The 23,178-nt window shown below is 37.8% G+C and overlaps 1 pseudogene; it reads right to left on the bottom strand.

Moving 5' to 3' along the window:
- Nucleotides 1–6,557: 6,557 nt before the first annotated feature.
- LOC146883829 (uncharacterized) lies at nucleotides 6,558–22,925 on the bottom strand (annotated as a pseudogene).
- Between the last annotated feature and the right edge of the window lie 253 nt (nucleotides 22,926–23,178).

The raw sequence follows: 23,178 nt of genomic DNA, 5'->3' as shown, positions 1-23,178 counted from the left end.
ACCATTAAATATCCATACAACAATCAAGCATGTTATGACTTTTCAATCAATACACTACAACTCAACTCAACTCATCCGGATACGTATAACCTGGTCGGATTCAGCAGATGCTAGCACTTGTGGTGGTTACCTCTGCTCACCCCCGAGCTATGTGTCACAAGTGTTACGATGGATCAATTTTCCCTCACCACAAGGTTAGCCCTTAATGAATTTCAGGCCTCCTGCTACTCTCACCACAGGAGTCAGTCTGCTCTAGGTGAGACTACAGACTACTTAGAGTGTCAGGATGCAACCTTACTTTGAATCCTTACCTAGTTATACAGATGGGGAACCACCATGGACACCCACTAACAAGGGCCATGGAATTACGTCCCGACCACTGAAGCGCGACCCTGAAAGTCTCACCTAGAGACCCCAAGGGATTATGCACTGACACAGACAAAACATGGTCACACAGTCAATTAGTATTCATCATGCAAGGATATATTCATTATGTCAACCTTTAAAGCCCATACCTTTCATGTTTCCAAATCCAACTCATTCCAACTCATCATAACCCATCCATGCACATAGAATTCAACTCATCTCGTTATCATGTCACTTTAATAATAACCACCTCATTTAGTTCACATGCCAAGTTCATACCAAACCCATCATCTAACATTCATGAATCATGCCACGCATACATAACACTCCAATATATATATATATTTCTCATCATAGAAAGCATACTTAAACAAATACCAACCATCCGAGAGCCACAAAACAATCCAACAGCGCACTGTCTCGCCCAGCCCCTCGTTTAGGCTGAAGGGTCTCGCTCAGGCGAGACGTTCTCGCCTAGGCGAGCCCCCATTCGCCTAGGTGAGGGCTCGAAAAGGAAGTAGGAGCACATGCGGGATCTCGCTTAGGCGAGACCCCTCTCGTCTGGGCGAGGTGTTCGCTCGCTCAAAAAGTAGAGCAGGTCGCCTGGGCGACCTTTCGCGCAAATTTTATGGGCGAGTCCCCTGTTCATCTCACCTAGGCGAGACTGGCTCGCTTGGGCGAGATTAACAGGTCTCGCCACTGTTCTCCTGTAACAGTCACACCCACCAATCCAAAACAACACCCCAAACCATTGCACGCATTCAGAACATCAAAACAGCCAAAGACTCTCAGCACAAAAGTAAAACAACAGAAAAAATGAAGCACACGAGTGGGTTCTAACTTCCCTTACCTAGAAAGGGAATAAGAGGACTTGACAGCCAAGCGTGAGGAACACAACAACTCTAGGAACAAACTACAGGGCTGAGATGAGAGTGGAACAAAACCAAAAATGGAGTTAACCAAGGCTCTTAGCTGTAGATCACGAAAAAGTGGTAAAAGAGAACTAGCATGAACTCGAAGGACACTTACATGGAGCAATGAAATCTCCTCGCTCAACATAACAACGGAAGCAGAAACCCTAGCAGAGGGGGTTGACGACTGCGGCTTAAAGTTCACTGAAAGAATGGAAGTATGAGTTAGGGCAACTAGGAGTGGCTTTATATTCTGGGCCAGCCCCTTAGGCCCACTCACAAGGGTAGCCCCTTTAACTTAGGGCATAAGAGAAACATCAGATTTTAATGGGCCTTACACTTAGTCCAATGATCAATTAATATTGAGTTTATTGCTTAAAAAAAGAATAAATGTTCAACTTCTATCTTTCTTTTATGTTGGTATATGATCTTTCTCACACTTTCAATCAGTAAATCCTACATTTCATACACTTAGCGAATAGTAGCCTCATATCTATTTTTCTAATAACATCATAAATAGGAATAATAAAAACAAGGGTTAAATATGTTTTTGGTCCCTTAACTTTCAGTGAATTTTGGAATTAGTCCATTTCGAAACCTTAGACCAATTTAGTCATTTTAATCAAATTTTGTTAAGTTTATTTGACATTTCAAGTACCTTTCATAACAATATTTGACATAACATTAAAGCAAAAATGTGTCAAATAGTATAAACAACTCAAATACAATCTTGAAATGCACTTGAAATGTCAAATAAACTTAATAAAATTTGATTAAAAGGACTAAATTCACGTATTTCGAAAGATGAATGACTAAATTGGTCCAAAATTTTGAAATGGACTAATTCCAAAATTCACTGAAAGTTAAAGGACCAAAAACATATTAAACCTTAAAAACAAGTACATAATAACCTTTCATCCACCAATTATCAGTCTATAAAGTTTCTTTCAGAAATTGTGCACTATCCACATTACCCTCTATGTAAGAATTCCATTCATCACTAATAACCATCTCTTGGAGTCCTTTTTTCTAACTTCTAAACCTTTTGAGCATGACAATGCTTGAAGCAAATCTTGTTTGACCAACATAGAGCAGCTTCAATTAGTTGATGTTATTGAACATTCATAAAATAGTGCCCCCATAATAAAGTTTTTAATAAATGTAGTATCGTCAATAATTTGTGTGATCCAAGTACATTCTTGATAAGTATCACTATTTTTTTTGTACTTTTTGTTGCACAAATATTTTTTAATGCAAGATTCAAGGTGTGTAGTACATAAGGAGTCTAGTAGACGGAAGGAGATTCTAATTCCGTGAGCATATTTGGTGCCTTACATATAGCTGCATTATTAATTATAATTTGTACCATATTTTTCGGTCCAACCTTCATAATTTCATCTCACATGTGTTTAACAATAAAATATTTATCTTTTATGTCACCAAATCCATCTATTGACCTGAAAAACATTGATCCACTCTTAATGATAGTCACATCTTTCTGATTCCACAAGGGATGGCAAACCTCTAACCAGGAGTACACAAGAAGAATGGACTCCATCTAAGATAAATGGGCCTAAGCTCTTATTTTCTTGGGTCAATGCTGATTGTAAATGAGTAGAATAAGTTTCTTTTGTGCCTTGTATTTTGGGCCAAGTAGTATATGTTTCTCCTTGGACTTATATTTGGGCTTTACTTTGGGCTTGGGCTTAGTAGTCTAGTTTGGGCCTAAAGGGTTGGGCTTTTGTGTATGAGACATGAATTATGATTACTTGGGCTAACTTGGGCCTCAAGCAACCTTAGACCGCATGGGTTGTTCTCCAAGAGGTACGATTGGCACCTCTATGCATGGGAAGCATGAACTTGCCACAGAGGCAAGTCACATTAGAAACATCACTCATTTGGCTCCATATTTTGAGTGTTTGAACTTGAATTTTGGCACTCCTTTTTAGAGACCACTTTAGGGTTTCTTGGCCTATAAATAAAAGGCCTCACCTTTTGTAAAATCAACTTTGAGATTAGTAGATAAATGGTGCCAAATTTGAGCCACTCACTTATCTTAAAGTTTTCTCTAGATTAGTCTCCTCTTCTAGACCAATCTAGCTTCCTTCCTTAGGAGTTAACCTCACCTTTTCCTAGGTTTCTCACCATAGCCAAACCAAACACCTTTAAACCTTCATCAATTCATTTATTCCACGCCATTACATCACCATGCTTCATCCATTCTATACATTGGAATCAAGCTTACTTTAATGAAGGCCATCAATTTGTATTTAGAGTCGTGGTTCTACACAATTTCTACAAGAGATAAGTGCTTATTCTCCTAGTCTTCAATTTCTGTGTTGTTCATATGATGTTTTCCATGATTTGAGTTCATTTCACCAATTGATTTGTTGTTTTATGTCTTTTTGCTTTGGTTCAAACTCATTTGCTTCATCTTGAACCATCTATGTGTGCTTTTAGGCTTTCTAATATATGTCGCGTGTGCTTTTACATTTTCTTGTGTTTTTGTTCATTTTGTTCTATTGGTTTGCTTTAATTTTTAGTCATTTTGATTTTGAAATCCATATGTTGTGTCTAGAGTCATGTTTAGTCCTTGTTATGTCATTTACTTATAGTTTGATTGATTGAAAAATTGAAAAACATGTTATCTTAATGTTGTCTTGAAAACCGCATGATAATATGTTCCTTTGAATGCTTTTGTTTTTCAATTTTGAGTACATACTTCCTAGTAGATTATTAGTGAGTTCTTAGAGTTAGGTGTCTTTTGTTTCTTATTTGAATTTGTGTATCAAATTGTTGATTCCTCAGGTAATTCCATTTGACATTTTTCTCTAGTGTTCATCCTTGGTTGAATGCAACTTTTGTTTGAAGGAATGTGTGTAGTGTAGTGATTAGCCGAATAGTTTGAACAAAATTTTTGAAAAGAAGTATTCATAAAGATATATACAAATAATTGTGGAAAGAGAAAAATAATTGAAAAGAAAAGTTTGAAAAATCATATGCTGACCACTACATGTAGTTGAGTGTGTGTGTTGAAGCCTTTGTTATTTGAGCTTGTAAATCTTGATTTTCCAGCACATTGAGCTCTTGGCTTTATAGCATTTCATGACCTAGAAACTTTGTTTTGATTCAACCTTGGTGATAGCTAGTAGCACTCATCTTATTCTAGTTGATTTTTGGTTTTTGAATCCAGTCTAGTGCCATTCTACAGTTAATTTCTTTAGAGTGCTTCCTCTTTGTTTTACACCTTTAATTTCTTTCTTGTCTTGTTTGAAACCCTTTGAGTATGTCTTGACTTCATTCTATTTGAATTTAGCATCCTTTAATATGTGCTTTTCTTGCTTTATTTTCTTGACCTCTTGGTTTGGCTATGCTATATTGGTGTTGTTTCCTGCTTGGATGTGAACTAACATTCCTAAGGTAGCATCTTAGGAAGTGGAGCATCTAGTTTGAAGGGAACTCATCTATGGAGGACTCAACAAGTGGAGGTTCCAGAGAGTGAGACAATTGAAGAGAAAGCAAAAGAAGAGAGCAAAAGAAAGGAGTGGAGCGAAACACACTTAGAGAGGAATTCTTTTATTTTTGTTGTAATTTTTTTTGCTTCTAAACATGTGTATGTGCAACCTAATTAGGTGTCTTGGGAGAGCCTTTGGTGTTCTCTCATCTTCTTATTAGAACTTTAATCAAATAATAAAAGCGCTTAGATAGTGGGTGTGTCTTGAGGCTCAAAAGTACCAACAAGGCTCACCTTAGAACACACTTAGTTTAGGTGCTTTAATTTTCTTGATTTGTTTTTTTTTTTTTTTGCTTTATAGTTTAGTGTGTGTTAACTTTCTCTTTCACTTAATTCCACTTGATAAGTTTTGGGCAAGAAGTATTGAGGTAAGCTTTGGCTAGTACTTAAGCAATCTAAGTGATTCACCTATTTTTCCTAGCTTTGGCTACTTCTCCTTTGGAATTTATTTGAAAGACTAAGTAAACACCTAAAAACCAAAATCATGTCTAGAGATCCTTCTTACCAAATTGGTAATGATTGTAGTGAAAAAGCTTCAAAAATTTTAACCAAAATTTCTCAAGAGCTAAAGTCACTACAACTTTGGAGAAAAGGAAGAGGCAATTCAAAAGGAAAAAGATAGAATTGAAAGAAAGGTCCAACTTGCCATTCTAGATAAGGAACTTAGAATTTTAACAAAAAATAATGAGAGGTTACAAAAGAAAATTAATAGTAGGAGCAACTCAAGAAGCTCCAAGACTCCAACACTTATCACACCCTTTGAAGAGGACAATAGTTTAGTGGATCAATTTTATCAACCTTTTTCTCCTTCACCAAGGAGACATAGAAGAGAACATATCCCAAGGAGACATTGAGGATGATGTGGAAACATATATAGATTAAGAGATGAAGGTGGAGCAACCTTTTGCTTGCCTTTAAGTGAGTGAAGAGAGGAAAGTGCCTTCGGCCACCCTTAGCTTCCAAGCATATGCCATGTATTAATGGACATCACTAGAGAGGGAGTGTAGAATTAACACAACTCCCGCGATGCAATATTGGAATGATCTTAAAAGTGTCCTTAGGAGGAGACACATTCCTTCCTACTACCATAGTGAGCTTATAGGTAAGCTACAAAGACGCCATTAGAAGAACATGAGTGTGGAAGAGTATAAACAAAAAGATGGAGTTATACATGTTGAGGGAAAGGATTAGTGAGCATGAGGATACAACAATCTCTAGGTTCTTAAATGGTATTTACCTTAACATAAGAGATAAAGTGGAATTATTGCTCTACAAAGACTTAATGACTCATAACAAATCTACATAAAGGTAAAGCAACAAAATTTGAGAAAAGGTTCAAAAACTATCCACTCTAGCTCTTATGGTAAGAAGGAATACAAGAGGGATGTCAAACAAGTTTGAGAAGAACCCTATAAGATCCTAGTGAAGGAGAAGGAAAGGGAAAAAAAAAAGGGAAGGACCATCATCACACACTCACACTAGTGACATTAAGGGCTTTAAGTGTCTTGGTAGAGGTCACATTGCAAACATCATTGTTTTTCTTACCTTGACTCCAAGCATCAATGTGGAACTTATACCCATTGACATATAACGTATGCCATTGTTTAACCTCGGTAAAAGGACCTAATGATTAATCTCTCAAGTGTTGGTTTGTTACACTTAAAGACTCATTGTAAACCTATGTTATAACACAAACTCATGTCATATTTTATTTATTATATATTGAAAAAGTAAATTAATTTTCAAGTACATACTTGATTCTTGAACTATCTAGGAAAATCAGCATGTACACGACTAGAAGTAGTTGAGTCCTGAGATTGAAGGAATGACCTATTCAAATAAGTCATTCAAAAGGTTAATTTAATACAAGAATTAACTTTATTATAAGAATGGAATGGATAGTTGGAAAATATTTACTCAAGGTATGGTTTGACTTCTTGGCAATTGATCTGCACATGAACATGGACCGAATCACATTCTCTTTGGGTTAACCAGTGAATTGATGGATTCCCAAAAGGACGAGTTGGATGGTTGAAGATGGATAACGATGTTAGACAACTTTGGCTTTCAACTCCCATTTCATTTTTACTACTTCGCACTGATAACATATAACTTTTGAAATAATGGGAACAAAATTAAGTTGTTTCTCGTTGTTCGTAAGATGCACATGTCAATCCTTCAATCCTTGCCTTATTTTTTTTGATCGCTTAGAATCTCCCATAAACCTATACAAATATAATAAATGGGTCATGCTTCGTAATAGTTAAAGAAATGCATTTTATGTGAAATACATTGATCATGTAGTACCTTTCAAAAGGATACATCCACCTATATTGAATTGGGCCACCAAGTCTAGGTTTATATGCTAGATGAATTGGGAGATGTTTCATTGAATCAAAGAATGCAGGAGGAAATACTCTTTCCAACTTGCAAAGAATTAGTGAAATGTTTTCTTCCAATTGTAACTAAATATTCATACCTCAATGTCGTAGAGCATAAGTCTTTAAAGAAATAACTTATTTTGATTAGGGGATTCAAAGCATGCATTGGCAATGTACGAAATGCAATAGGAAGTAAACACTCCATGAACACGCTACAATCATGGCTTTTCATCCTATGAGCACATCTTTCCATGTTCAATGAATAACCATCAAGCACCCTGAGTTCTTTTATCCAACGACAAACTAATTTCGCTTCCTCTATACTTAAAGAGTAATTGGCTTTTGGCTTAAACCTTTTTCCATTAGCTAGCTGTTTGAGCTCTAAGTTAGGGCAACTACAATACAAAGCGAGACCCATCCTTGCTTTCTCATTGTCTTTTCTTTTACCAGTGACATTCATGATAGTGTTCAATATATTGTCAAAGAAATTTTTTTCTATGTGCATGATGTAACATCCCTAGTGAATATTACTTAAATAAATATTAAAGATATAAAAAGAAGGTTAAACGTCGCAATATTATTAAATCTCATACTCGGAAACGACAAAATTTAATATTCAACGTGACAAAAATTTCAAATGTAATTAAATCTAAAGTCATTACAAGTTCCAAATAAAACTATGAAAACAATGGTAAATCCCTAGCTCTATCCCAAATAGCCCTCACTCCATCGCCTGAGCACCCTCAGCATCACCTGTATCATCATCTACTCCTGTGTAACGAATTACACAATCATTGCCACACACACATAGAAAGAGTGAGCTCAAAAGAAATATAAGAAACATATCAAATAAATAATATATAGAACAACCACCCCATTTTATATTCTCATAGTTAGACCATGGTCACATCCTCAATACCCTAAGGCTTTTAAACCTCCAATTTAACAACAAAGTTAGCCATGGACTCAGGATTCATGATGCTCACACGAACTTGCCCGCTCGTGGTCCTGCCTCTACGAACCTACCCGCTCGTAGTCCTACTCCACGGATTTACCTGCCTGTAGTCCAACATATGTGATCCACTAGCTACGTACCTTCCCGCACGCAGCATCTCTCAACTGTGAGCACAGAACATACGAACCTACCTCACTCGTATCCCCACAGGAGAGTAATTGAGTATGAACCTCCCCGCTCATACCATCACATGTCCACCACCATCCATGAACCGACCCGCTTATGGCACAACATCTCCTGATCCACGTTCGCATCAATGCTTACAAACAATACACCTAAACTGCACTAAACTCACTTGGGCTAGAAGTCTTAGCTTAAGCGACCAGGCCTGTCTCGCCTAAGCGAAACTTCCTCGCCTGAGCGAGCGTGCCACAGTGATTCATAGCGAAGCCTCGCTTAAGCGAGCCTCTACTCGCTTGGGCGAGATTGTCCCTCGCCTAACACCAAAACGCTCGTTTAGGCGGCGAGTTAAGCCAACTACAAAACCCTGCACGACTTCTCGCTTAAGCGAGAACCTCTCGCCTGAGCGAGAGTCTCAGTCGCCCAAGAACTTGGCCTCTGCCTAAGCGAGTGGCTCAAACAGAACCAGGGTCAAGTCTATGCAACTCTCGTCTAGGCTCGCCTGAGCGAAATTAGCGAATGGAATTCTTGTTCACGCACATACAAAGTAGAAACAATTACCAAACTATGTTCCCAACATCACCAAGTAATCCAAAATCAGTGACAATTTGCATAAACATGTTCCAAATCCAATTGAACCCTCAGAAGAGTCAGGATTGATACAGACAATCATGCAAAATAGGAACCCCCAATATATATATTCACACAATAGTATAAGATGCTTTCCAAAACATATCAAAACAACCCATCTTTAGACCCAATCCGACTTAGCACAAAAATTTGTGGTGCTCAATAATGAAATCATGCAATTCATTCACCACTGTAAAACACTCCGTCCGAGCGAGGTGCCCAAACAGAACCACACAACCCTTACGGGTTCTCGCTCGGGCGAGATACACTCGCCTGAGCGAGATGCTCGCGTACGACCATTCTCGCATTTCTGGTTTTCTCTCCTAGGCGAGCCTGGCTCGCTCGAGTGAGAATACCAGACCTTTCCACTGTTACGCACACGAAAAACCAGAAGCCATGCCCAATTCATATCCCAAAACCAATATCTTACAATTTTATACAATTGGAAACTACGCACAACACATAAGGTATAATCTAGACTCATACTGGTCATAACTTTTCGAGTTGGGAACCCAATTCACGCATACAAAATCAAATACACATTTATTCATAGTATTGCATACACAATTTTAATCAATAACATTAAGCCAAACAGATTCTGATTCACAACAGAATAGTCACGAAATTCATAGTGAGCATGCATAAAAATCACGCAAACAATTCAACAATATACAAATTAGGGTCAGCTCCCTTAACCTGAAAATCCTTGCTTCTAATGGTTGTCTACTTTGGCTTTGTGACACCTAAGAACCTTCCTGTGCTCTCCCAAAAAAATTGCAGCTTTGCTCTCAATTCCAAACTCACCTTTTCCACTCAGGATTCGTGCTCCCTTCTCACTCTAGGTTTCAGACTTCTAAAACCCTTCTAATAGCCTAAATCTCCCCTTTTATATGGCTCCTAATTGTGGTAAAAAGAAATAAAACGAAAAATGGCCTTTTTAATGTCTATTATTATCTTTTATAGGCTGTTTTTCCCAACTTTCTTGGCTGCGCATTGTCTCTAGGGCTTTCCCACCCTTTCACATTCAGACCACAAGTATTCTAGCAAAAATAAAGAGATTAAGTTGTTCTCATCAAGGGTTGAACCCACAACCACTCAATTAACAAGTCAAGTGCATAATCATTTCAACCAATTCACATTTGTGATAATTCCTATAATTTTAGGATTATATTATCACAACTAGCATTCAAATATATTAACAAATAATGCACACATTAAAATAACACACAATTAGCATACATAGGACTTGAACCCAATTCCTCTCATACAATCAAGTACTCTCAACCACTTGAGCTAGTACTCTTCCACGTCACAACAACTAACATTAAATGCCATAAAGGCTTCTACTATCCGCATTTATTAAATAATTATTTATTTAATTATTTAATTTTCTCGGGTTTTACATTCCCCCCACCTTTAAAGATTTTCGTCCTCGAAAATTAGACTTACCAGGAAACAAGTGTGGGTAGGATTGCCTCATGTGAACCTCTATCTCCCAAGTCATCTCCTGAGTAATTTCATCCTACAGGACCTTCACTGTCTTTAATTCCTTTCCTCGCAGCTTTTTCACTTGCGAGTCGAGAATTTGTATTGGTCCGGTGTTTATGGTCAAGTCTTCCATGATCTGAATATCATCTGACTCCAGCACATGCGATGGATCTGCTATGTATTTCCTCAACTGAGAAACGTGAAATACATTATGCAGATTTGCCAAGTGCGGTGGCAGGGCAATCTCATAGGCTACAGCGCCAATCCTTCTCAGTATCTGATAGGGTCCAACAAACCTTGGAGTTAACTTCCTTGATTTGATGGCTCTTCCCATACACGCCGTCGGTGTTACTTGGAGGAACACATGATCCCCTGCTTCAAATTCCAAGGGCTTCCTCTTCTTGTCCGCATAGGACTTTTGCCTACTTTGAGTTGCCTTCATTCTCTCCTGAATGGCTTTGACCTTCTTAGTAGTCTGCTGTAAAAACTCTTGACCCAATACTAGTGATTCGCCATCTTGATTCCAACAAAGTGTTATCCTGCACCGTCACCCATACAAGGCCTCATATGGCGCCATACCAATACTGGAGTGATAACTGTTGTTGTATGTAAATCCCACCAAAGGAAGCATGTCACCCCAATGACAGCAGGTCTTCCAAGGACTGGATCGTCCTCTCAGACTGCCTATCCGTCTGAGGATGATAAGCAAAACTCATCCGTAACTGAGTCCCTAAAGCTGCCTGCAGCGACTGCCAAAAACGAGAAGTAAATCTTGAATCTTTGTCAGATATGATACTAGTTGGCACCCCATGCAATCTGACTACCTCTCTAACATATAACTCAGCCAGCTTGTCCATTGACATCTTTTGATTAATTGCCAAAAAATGGGCACACTTAGTCAATCTGTCAACAATCACCCAGACCGAATCATTTCCCTTAGCTGATATCGGAAAATGTGTCACGAAGTCCATTGTAATACTATCCCATTTCCACTGCGGGATGTCTAATGGTTCTAGTGTACCCCCTGGTCGCTGATGTTCAATCTTGGCCTTCTGACACACCAAGCACGATGCCACAAAGTCGGCGACATCAGTTTTCATCCCATTCCACCAAAAGGACTGTTCCAAATCCTGATACATCTTAGTCATACCTAGGTGTATGCTAAGACGACTTTTGTGTCCCTCCTCCAGAATTTGCTTCCTCAATCTTCAATTTCCCGACACACAAACTCTATCTCTGAAACGCAGGATGCCATCAGATCCCATTCGATAGTCCTTCCCTTTCTCAGTACCCAACCAGCTCACAAACTGCTGTAATTCAGCGTCACTCTTTTGCCCCTCACGAATCAACCCCATGATGTCACTAGTTAAGGTTAGTAAACTACATCAGATAGAACCCTCTCCCAACTGTATACCCATATTCATATCCTTGAGCTTCTCAATCAACTCTAGCTCTTTCACCATCATCGCTAACATGTGAATCCTTTTCCGACTTAAGGCGTCCGCTACCACATTCGCCTCACCTGGATGGTAAAGTAACTCGAAGTCATAATCCTTGAGATACTCCATCCATCACCTCTGTCTCATATTCAACTCCTTCTAGTCAAACAGGTATTTTAGACTTTTGTGATCGTTGAAAACTTGGAACTGGGAGCCATACAAGTAGTGCCTCCATGTCTTGAGAGCAAACACCACAACAGCCAATTCTAAGTCATGGGTGGGGTAGTTCTTTTCATGCATCTTTAACTGTCGAGACGCGTAAGCTTCTGACCTCTTTTCCTACATCAATACACACCCCAAGCCATGATAGGATGCATCACAATACACCTCAAATTTCTTACTTGTGTCTGGTATAGCTAACACCGGAGCGGTTGCCAATCTTTTCTTCATCGCCTCAAAACATTCATCACACTTCTCCGTCCAGGAGAATGGTTGGTCTTTTCTAGTGAGTTGGGTCAAAGGACTCACCATTTTAGAGAACCCTTCTACAAATCGCCTGTAGTATCCGGCCAATCCCAAGAAACTTTGTAGCTTAGTCACAATCTGTGGTCATTCCCATTTCAATACCGTATCAATCTTGCTTGGATCCACTAAAATACAATGTGAGTAAATGACATGCCCCAGAAACTGTACCTCCTCTAACCAAAACTCGCACTTGGACAACTTGCCATAGAGCTGATGTTCTTTGAGTACTGTCAATACAACTCTCAGATGCTCAGCGTGCTCCTCCCTATTCCTGGAATAGATGAGAATGTCATCTATAAACACCACCACAAATTTGTCCAAATAAGGTCAAAAAATCTGGTTCATATAATCCATGAAGACTGCTGGAGCATTAGTCACTCCAAATGGCATTACTACATACTCGTAATGCCCATATCTCGATCTGAATGTTGTCTTCTGAACGTCTTCTAGTTTGACCAAAAGCTGATGGTATCCAGACCTCAAGTTAATCTTGGAGAATACACCTGCCCCTCTCAACTGGTCCAGTAGATCATCAATTCTCGACAATGGATACTTGTTCTTTATCGTCAGCTTATTCAGCTGTCGGTAGTCTACGCATAACCGAGAACTCTCATCCTTCTTCTTCACTAGTAACACCGAAGCTCCCCACGGTGATGCACTAGGTCTGATGAATTTCTTTTCTAGCAAATCCTCGATCTACTTTTTCAACTCTGCCAGCTCCACCGATGCCATTCTGTAAGGGGCGACCGACACTGGACCCGCTCCAGGGATTAGATCAATAGAGAAATCTATGTCCCTGCTTGGTGTCAATTCGAGTATTTCGTCAGAAAATACGTCGGCATACTCGTCCACCACTGGTATACTTTTGATCTTTTCCTTTGTACTCTTCTTTTCTCCTTGAGCCACTATCATGAAACAAGTAGCTCCATCTTCAATTTCCTTCAAGGCTTTGTGAGAAGAGATAAACTCAATTCCCTCTGACTCTAAGAACACCACCCTGCGTTGTCCAGAATCAATGACTATGTGATTGCTTGACAACCAGTTCATTCCCAATATCGCGTCCAAACCCTCCAAAGGCAAGCATACAAGGTTCACCTTGAATTGTCTGCCCTCTACCTCCAACGAGCATCCAACACAGGCAGAATTAGTTGAAACCTGCCCAGATGCTGGTGTCAAGACGATCAACTCGCACCCCAGGTCGCGAGTCGACAATCCCAGTTTCTTCACGCAGTCGTGGGATATGAAGGAGTGTGAAGCTCCTGAGTCAAAAAGCACTGACACACTATTACCATACAAAAAAAAGTAATCTAGAATAAGATTACCTGACCGGATGGCCTAAGTGTTGGTCATGGCGAAAACCCGGCCTGTTGCTCTCAGCCTATCAGAGGAAGGTGGCTGAGATCGTGCTCCGGGAGTGGTCTTCTTATTAGGACACTTATTAGCAAACTGCCCCGGCTGATCACATGCATAACACTTACGAGTGCTAACACTACTGCCTCCACTGCCAACTTGTTGACTGCAATCTCTCCTCAGATGTTCTCCCCCAAAATCAGTGACAATTTGCATAAACATGTTCCAACTCCAATTGTCCCCTTAGAAGAGTCAGGATTGATACAGACAATCATGCAAAATAGGAACCCCCAATATATATTCACACAATAATATAAGATGTTTTCCAAAACATATCAAAACAACCCATCTTTAGACCAAATTCGACTTAGCACGAAAATTCGTGGTACTCATTAATGAAATCATGCAATTCATTCACCACTGTAAAACACTCTGTCCGAGCGAGGTGCCCAAACAGAACTACAAAACCCTTATGGGTTCTCGCTTAGGCGAGATACACTCGCTTGAGCGAGATGCTCGCGTACGACCATTCTCGCATTTCTGGTTTTCTTGCCTAGGCGAGCCTGGCTCGCTCGAGAATACCAGACCTTTCCACTGTTATGCACACGAAAAACCAGAGGCCATGCCCAATTCATATCCCAAAACCTATATCTTACAATTTTATACAATTGGAAACTGCGCACAACACATAAGGTATAACCCAATTCACACATATAGAATCAAATTCTCATTTATTCATAGTATTGCATTCAAAATTTTAATCAATAAGATTAAGCCAAACAGATTCTGATTCACAACAGAATAGTCACGAAATTCATAGTGAGCATGCATCAAAATCAGGCAAACAATTCAACAATACACAAATTAGGCTTAGCTCCCCTAACCTGAAAATCCTTGCTTCTAATGGTTGTGTACTTTGGCTTTGTGACACCTAAGAACCTTCTTGTGCTCTCCCAAAAAAATTGCAGCTTTGCTCTCAATTCCAAACTCACCTTTTCCACTCAGAATTCGTGCTCCCTTCTCACTCTAGGTTTTAGACTTCTAAAACCCTTCTAATTGCCTAAATCTCCCCTTTTATATGGCTCCTAATTGTGGTAAAAAGAAATAAAAAGAAAAGTGGCCTTTTTAATGTCTATTATTATCTTTTATAGGTTGTTTTTCCCAACTCCCTTGGCTGCCCATTGTCTCTAGGGCTTTCCCACCATTTCACATTCAGACCACAAGTATTCTAGCAAAAATAAAGAGATTAAGTTGTTCTCAACAAGGGTTGAACCCACAACCACTCAATTAACAAGTTAAGTGCATAACCAATTCAACCAATTCACATTTGTGATAATTCCTATAATTTTAGGATTATATTATCATAGCTAGCATTCAAATATATTAACAAAATAATGCACACATTAAAATAACACACAACTGACAGATATAAGTCTTGAACCCAAGTCCTCTCACTCAATCAAGTACTCTCAACCACTTGGCCTAGTACTTTTTCACGTCACAACAACTAATATTAAATGCCATAAAGGCTTCTACTACCCGCATTTATTAAATAATTATTTATTTAATTATTTAATTTTCCCAAGTTTTACACATGACGTCTAGGTTGCGTTTTAAGAGATTATCTTTCCAATAAGGAAGATTCCAAAATATACTTTTTTTTCCTCCAATTATGAAACTCGCCATATCCTCGTAATTTCGGCAAACGAGGATTTTCCGTGGCCATTGATAAATCCCTTACTCTTCCCCAAACCAAATCAGGTGTCATTGTAGGTGATGGGTCATTGGTTTCAACTTTCCCTTTTAATAAGGCTTTTCTATTTTTTCTAAATGCATGACCACTAGGTAAAAACCTACAGTGTGAGTCAAACCAACAATCCCTCCTGTAACACCCCAATTTTTGGGACGTCACAGAACGTTAGAAAATTTTTGCGTTTAGCGGAAAAAGAATTAACATTGAAAATGTACTAATAAAAACTTTTAATTTAATTTAAATTGCATCACACCAACACTTTGTCAAAAACTTCCAATAACATTTGCGACCAAAAGAAAATTACATAATTTCTAGTATCTGATTTAAAACACAACTAAATATATTATAAAAACTCTCGAATCCACCCCAACCTCTCGTCAATCTACTCTATGCCAAAATTATCTGCAATATCATATGCTCCCGTATAACACACACGTTATACGATCATCGCACATATAACAAACACAAAAACAAACAAATAGGGGTAAGTTAACCATAAACAATGATATTCATAAATAAAACATGTCCAATAATACTCAACGTCGCATTCAAGTAACACTTAAGCATTATGATCACAATTAATCCTTGGTTTGAACACACAAACCCCAAAATCTAACCAATCATACCAAAGCAAACATAGCAACACATTCATCTAGAATCTTCAAACATAGTGATCATAATCAAACTTTGGTTTTCCACGGCCTCTCACCCCACAACAACATCTAGTTTCCTAGAAGAGATGGTTCGACGTGTCCCACTATCGCAACCAAATTGTCTCCTTTATTCCTCAAGGAGTTATGAGTAAAAACGTTGATGCTTCGCACATCGGGCACTATACTCGCAATGAGCCAAAATAAGGTGAAACATCTTTCCTCTCCCTACTGCTTCACACAGGCGAGCGAGTACAACACTTGAACCAATCCTCGACCACTGCTTCACACAGGCAAAGAGAACCCCTTTCCACTGCTTCACACAGGCGAAAGAGTCTTCACTGGGTTCCTAGGTACGGAAAACCTCACACAACACTTAATTTCACCAAGAGTTATCAACAAGGCAAAACACTCTCAACATGCAACACATGAGAATTTATATATTGCCAACAAAATACACGCCACCACATCATGCATGAGAAATAAAATTCCATAACATAAACCCATCAACTTATCAAATAATACATTCTTGCAACAAACTCAAGGAATGACATTCATTCAAACACAAGCATAACATCACACTCAAGTAATTATCCTCAAACCACCACTTTAGTAAAACCAAATAAAAAGTACCACACAAATGTATAAAAACCAAAATGGAATTTCATCCCAAGACTATAAGAAAACGAAACATACTTTTAATATGAACCAAGAAAAAAAAACAAACGCTATATTACCATATTTATTTTCGTAATCCACACTCCAAAAGCCTAAAAAGAGAATTTAAATAACTTGTGGGCCATGCATGATTGTCACAAGGAAAAGTTATCTTAAATGATAATGAAAGAGAGAAAACAAAGTTATTAAATAGTCTTTTACAAAAATAAAAATGTGGTTACACTTAAAACAAAGGGGAACAACCAAAAGAAAAACCCCACCAAAACCATTCACAACCAATCATCATGTGCCCATGAACCATGCTACGTGAAAGAGAATAGAAAAAAAAAAGAAAGAGAAATAAACTTTGTACTAAGATCATGCAAGCACCCCAAACCTTTAAAGTAAAAGGACAAAACGTGTGGAGCCATATGAAAAAGAAACTTAAGTGTTTATTGGTTTCAATTATCGTATGTGACGCAAAGGCAACAGAGAGAACTAATGGCATGGTTTCAACAGGAATACTATATTTGAATATTTGATGAGTGAAACAAAGGGTTGTAATTCCATGTCTCTCACCTAGAACGTAAATGGGAAAAAGAAGAACTAAAAACGTAAAAATGGAGCATACATGGCTTTTCTTTTCATATATAGTAACATGATTCAAGCATAAGAAACATTCACAAAAGTTTAGCACAAATATAGATGGACCCAAAAATGTGTGGTCTGCACCATTCCAAAAGATTAAAGCAATTAGTTTTATGTGTGGGTCCAAGCACTTAAAACATAATGTGGATAAGAAAACAATCAAAATGAAAAGAACCATGAATTGTAAGAAAGGTATGCATGAAAAGCATGTAGTATAAAACAATAGAATCCTAAAGAAAGGGTCTGCACGAAGAAGAACCAAAACCACACCTTTATGAGTTTCTACACCAAAACAACATAAAGAAAAGACTTGGGTTTCATGTAACCCAACCCCTCACGTGATATAATCAAATGAAAGAGACCAACCTCGCTGCATCATGCACAACAAAAACAAACCCCGTGACAATGGAAAACAAAAACTGAGGCATGTTGCAGAATTCAGAGGACCACACCAAAACGAACCTAGTTTTTTTTTTAACACCTTAGAAAGCCATCCAAATGCAACCTTTCATGTAACAACAACAACTATGGCAGAGTAAAGAAAACAAAGAAAGACTGGTCATGCACATAAATTCCTTTTGTTTTCATTGTGGCTGCAACAAGGCAAGCATGGATGCACCATCTCCGATTACTACCCCAAAAATACCATGTACCCAAACTTCATGAATGCCAAAACTTACGTTCAAACATCACCCTTACGACCACACATGCATAACAAGAAAAAAAGAGAAACATGGCATACACACAACAAGCTAGGTTCATAAATCATACAATCAGCACAAGTGTAAAGAGAGAAAAAGACAAGGTCAAGCTTCATTCATCAAGCATCAAGAAAACAAGAGAAGAAAGCAATGTTGGCTTCCCCTACCTGATGGGTCTCTCTGGAATGTTTCTCTTCTACGCACCACTGAATTTTAAACGCATAAGCTACACATGCTTTAATTGAATAATAAATAAAATAATTAAAACCACTATATGAGGACGACCAAATTCGAACCCATGTACATGCTCTACAAATTCATAGCGCTAGCCATTAAACTAGACAGATTCTCATGAAATAAAGCGCAGCAATTGTTTATATACACTTATATTCCATATTTAATATTTCCATAAAATAATTAAAATAAATAAACAACACTTAACTTAAATCAATAAATTAATTATTTCATCATATATCAAAATTAAATAAAATACCTAATTTAAATATCTCCACAATCTCAAACAATCCATCAATTTTTCTATATGTTTCCCTTTATTCCAATTTTTCTTGGGTCTTACACCCCCATTTTCTAATGTAAAAGCTTTTTGAATGCTCCATACAATGTGGACAAGCCAATTTACCTTGAGTACCCCAACCAGATAACATCCCATATGCAGGGAAAGCATTTATAGTCCACATTAAACTAGCTCTCATGATACAATTCTTCTTTCTTACGATATCATATGTTTCTACACCAGTCCATAACTTCTTTAGATCATCCACCAAAGGTTCAAGATACACATCAATTCCTACCTTTGGATTGTGTGGACCAAGTATTAGACAACTTAAGAACATAAATGGCATTGTCATGCACATTTCAGGAGGAAGATTGCATGGGGTGACAATTATTGGCCAACAAGAATAAGGGATTGTTGATTGAGTGAATGGATTAAATCCATCAAAGCATAAACCCAGGCGTACGTTGCATGGATCGGCTACAAAGTCTAGATGTACCCGATCAAAATGCTTCCAAGCTTCACGTAACACGCCCGAGGTACTTTTATTTTCATGGTGCCAAGACATGTGACCAACAATTTCCATTTATGCAAACAATCTCTGCAACCTTGGAATTATAGGTAAATAGAACATTGTCTTTTATCAGAACAAGCTTTTTTGTGTTTCCTCCTATGTTGTGATCACGATACCTTGGCATATCACAAAATTTGCAGCGAATAAGTGAATCATCAGTTTTCCCATATTCACTGTCATAAAACAACATGCAACCTTGTATGCAACAATCAATCCTTCTAGAAGTCAATCCAAGCTTTGATACTAATTTTTTAACATCATAGTAATTTTTGGGCAAAGCTCTATTCATCAGCGTTATATCTCGAAGCATTTTTATTATAAAACCGACACATTAGTCAGGGACATTCCAATTAGACTTGCATGCTAAAAGTCTAACACAAATTGATAATTTAGACTCTAATGATCCTTCAAATAATGGTTCATTTGACTCAACTAACAGATTATAAAATTGCTGAGTTGCTTCATTCGGAGGCTCTTCAAAGTTTGTTTTCGGTATTTCAAATGACCTATGTTGTCTAAGAGCATTACACAACATGTCATGCATCAAGTTAATTGTTTCACCTTTAGTCAAAGGAATACCACTTCCTAAAGCATCATGAAAATTATGGGAAATATTCTTCATGGCTTCCCTTAGACCCTAAAGAAATGCATTCACAATAAATAGACAATGGTAACAATGCAAAAGATATTCTAGTACACACAGATAAGATGCTCCAAACTAAAAGATACTAAAAAATAATACTTTAGTAATTCATTTCAATATCAATAAACAAATTCCAAATGATAAAATGTGAAACCTTAGTAATTGAGACTTTGTTATTATCATATCAACCTCAAATCTTGTTGTCATATACTGCTCAATTTTAGTTAATCAGGACTTGTATGGATGATTTTAGTTGACGTTTTAGTGTCTGTTGTAAATAGAAATTCAAAAGTGAATTCTGTTGTAAATAGAAATTCAGTTTCCAGTCAGGATTTTATGGGAGAATTGAATGAGAAGTTGCCTAAGTATTACATAATACTGAAGAAGATCCATTAAGATTTTTGCTACAAATTCATGTGATATGTTCAACAATGAAGCCAACAAAAGTTTTAGAAGAAGAGATCATCATGAAGGCATTCTATTTTCCCTTTAGATATAAAAGCTAAGGAGTGGTTCTTCTACACCACTTATTCAAGTCCATACACTACTTGGACTGATTTGCAGAGAAAATTCTTGACAAAGTTCTTTCCAGGATCAATGATAGTTGATGTAAAGAGGGAAATTAGTGGGTTCAGGAAATTTGAACGAAAAAATGTGAATGAATATTGGCTGCACCATAGCACTATGGGATAACAACTTAATACATAGATGCAATCTAACTAGTGTGAATTGTTCAACATTATAGTATAATATACATGCCATTTTAAGGGTATGTGAAATTGTCGAGAAAATTCATCCTTTGCATGTAATTTTACTGGCAAATGTTAATTTAAGCTTGAGAAACAAAAGTAGAAGTAGTATTTCCGATTGCTTAGTAATTCAAAGTTTGGGGGTCAAGACAAAAAAGTAGTATACCGGTACTTTGTGCAATTGAAAAATTGACAACTATTTTAGTGATTCATAATTACAAGCATTAACTTCAATAGCAATTTATTGAATGTCCTGCATGTGAGCCTTATTATTTCATTCCACTTTAATGGTTGTGTTTGTTAATCTTGTTGGTTTAGATGTCAATCCACTTTGTTTACCAAAGTTACTAAATACATAAACTGAATGTAAAGAAAATAAATACATTAGTGTTTTATTACTACAAACTACTATTATATACAAGATTGTACATAAAATTCAACCTTACTTATGCCACAATAGAGCACTTCAAGTAGAAGCTTTAATCATACTACCTTCCGCTGCCTCTTTCAGTTTTGAACTCTCTTTTGTTTCATCTGATATACTTGTTATGTATAACAAATTTCTCAAATTGTATAAGGATCAACAGTTTTCTAGTTCCACTGCATCTGTTGCTTACACAGGTACATCTTTTGTTGGTCTGACTCAATCTTCTTCTCCTGGTCCTTGGGTTTTTGATTCAGGAGCCACTGATCATATTACTGGTAACAAATCTTTATTCTCTTCTTTATCCTTTACTAATCCTTTACCTTCTGTTACACTGGCTGATGGTTCTAGAGTCTCATCTCATGGTGTTGGCACTGTTAAACTTTTTCCTTCTTTAACCATTGATAATGTTTTTTATGTCCCTGGGTCTCCTTTTAACATGTTGTCCATTAGTCGCCTAACTCGTTCTCTTGATTGTGTTGTTTCTTTTACCAATAATTCTGTCTGTTTACAGGATCAGAGTTCGAAACAGGTGATTGGCACAGGATATGAGTCTCATGGTCTTTATCATCTCCGTCCCTCTACACACATTGGTGCAGTTATGGAGTCTCCCTCTCTTATTCATGCTCAGTTTGGTCATCCAAGCCTTGCCAAGTTACAACAGCTTGTCCCTGCCTTGTCCAAGTTGTCTCGTTTGGATTGTGAGTCGTGTCAATTAGGCAAGCATACTCATACTTCTTTTCCTCGTAGTGTCACACGTGATGCTTCGTCCCCTTTTGCCTTGGTTCACTCTGACATTTGGGGTCCTAGCCGCGTTAAGTCTACTTTAGGTTTTCAATACCTTGTTACTTTCATTGATGATTACTCCAGATGCACCTGGTTATTTCTAATGAAACATCGTTCGAAATTATTTCATATCTTTCAATCTTTTTTTAATGAAATTAAAACTCAGTTCGGTGTTTCTATTAGAGTTTTGCGTAGTGATAATGGTCGTGAATATCTTTCTCATTCTTTCAAACAATTTATGGCTTCTCACGGCATTCTACATCAAACTTCTTGTGCTTATACCCCTCAACAAAATGGTGTAGCTGAACGTAAAAATAGACATCTTATGGAAACCACTCGCACTCTTTTAATTCATGGCGAGGTTCCTGAACATTTTTGGGGTGATGTTATTCTTACTGCCTGTTATCTCATTAATCGTATGCCTTCTTCGGTTTTAAAGAATAACATACCTCACTCTATTTTATTCCCTCATGAACCTCTTCATCCCTTACCTTTGAGAGTTTTCGGGTCTACATGTTTTGTTCATAATTTTAGTCCTGGTCTTGACAAGCTTTCTCCTAGATCACATAAGTGTGTTTTCTTAGGGTTTACAAGATCACAAAGAGGATACAAATGTTTTTCTCCTTTTCTTAACCGTTATTTTGTGTCTGCAGATGTCACCTTTAATGAGTTGTCCCTTTATTTTAAGAGTCAATCTTCACCTCTGACTCCATCCAATCCTGACAACTCTTCTAATACCTTTAATGTTCCTATTGTTTGTGACCCTCTTACTGTGTCTTCTTCACCCTCGGTTCCTGCTCCACCACCTCTTCAGGTTTATAGTCGCTGTAATCGATCACAACCACCACCATGTGACTCCACTCCAGTGCCAACTACTCTGTCTCCTCTGGCTCTGACACCTGAGTCTGACCTTCCCATTGCCCTTCGAAAAGGTATGCGTTCTACCCGTAATCCCTCTCCCCATTATATTGCTTTGAGTTATCATCGCTTGTCATTACCTTTTTATACATGTCTTTCCTCTCTTTCTTCTGTGACCATTCCAAAAACTGTCTGTGACGCTTTAGCCCATCCTGGTTGGCGTCAGGCTATGACAGATGAATTAAGTGCTCTTCATAATAGTGGAACTTGGGAACTGGTCCTGTTGCCGTCTAGGAAATTTGTTGTTGGTTGCATGTGGGTGTTTGCTATCAAAGTTGGACCTGATGGTACTATTGATCGCCTCAAAGTTCGTCTTGTAGCCAAAGTTTATACTCAAATTTTAGGGTTGGATTATGGAGATACTTTTTCCCCCGTGGCAAAGATGGCTTCTGTTCGTTTATTTATCGCCATGGCTGCTCTTA

Source organism: Vigna unguiculata, chromosome 9 (assembly GCF_037176805.1).
Source record: "Vigna unguiculata cultivar grain cowpea cultivar isolate G323 ecotype 2 chromosome 9, ASM3717680v1, whole genome shotgun sequence".
Classification (NCBI taxonomy): Eukaryota; Viridiplantae; Streptophyta; class Magnoliopsida; order Fabales; family Fabaceae; genus Vigna; species Vigna unguiculata.
This window is presented reverse-complemented; position numbering and strand designations above follow the sequence as displayed.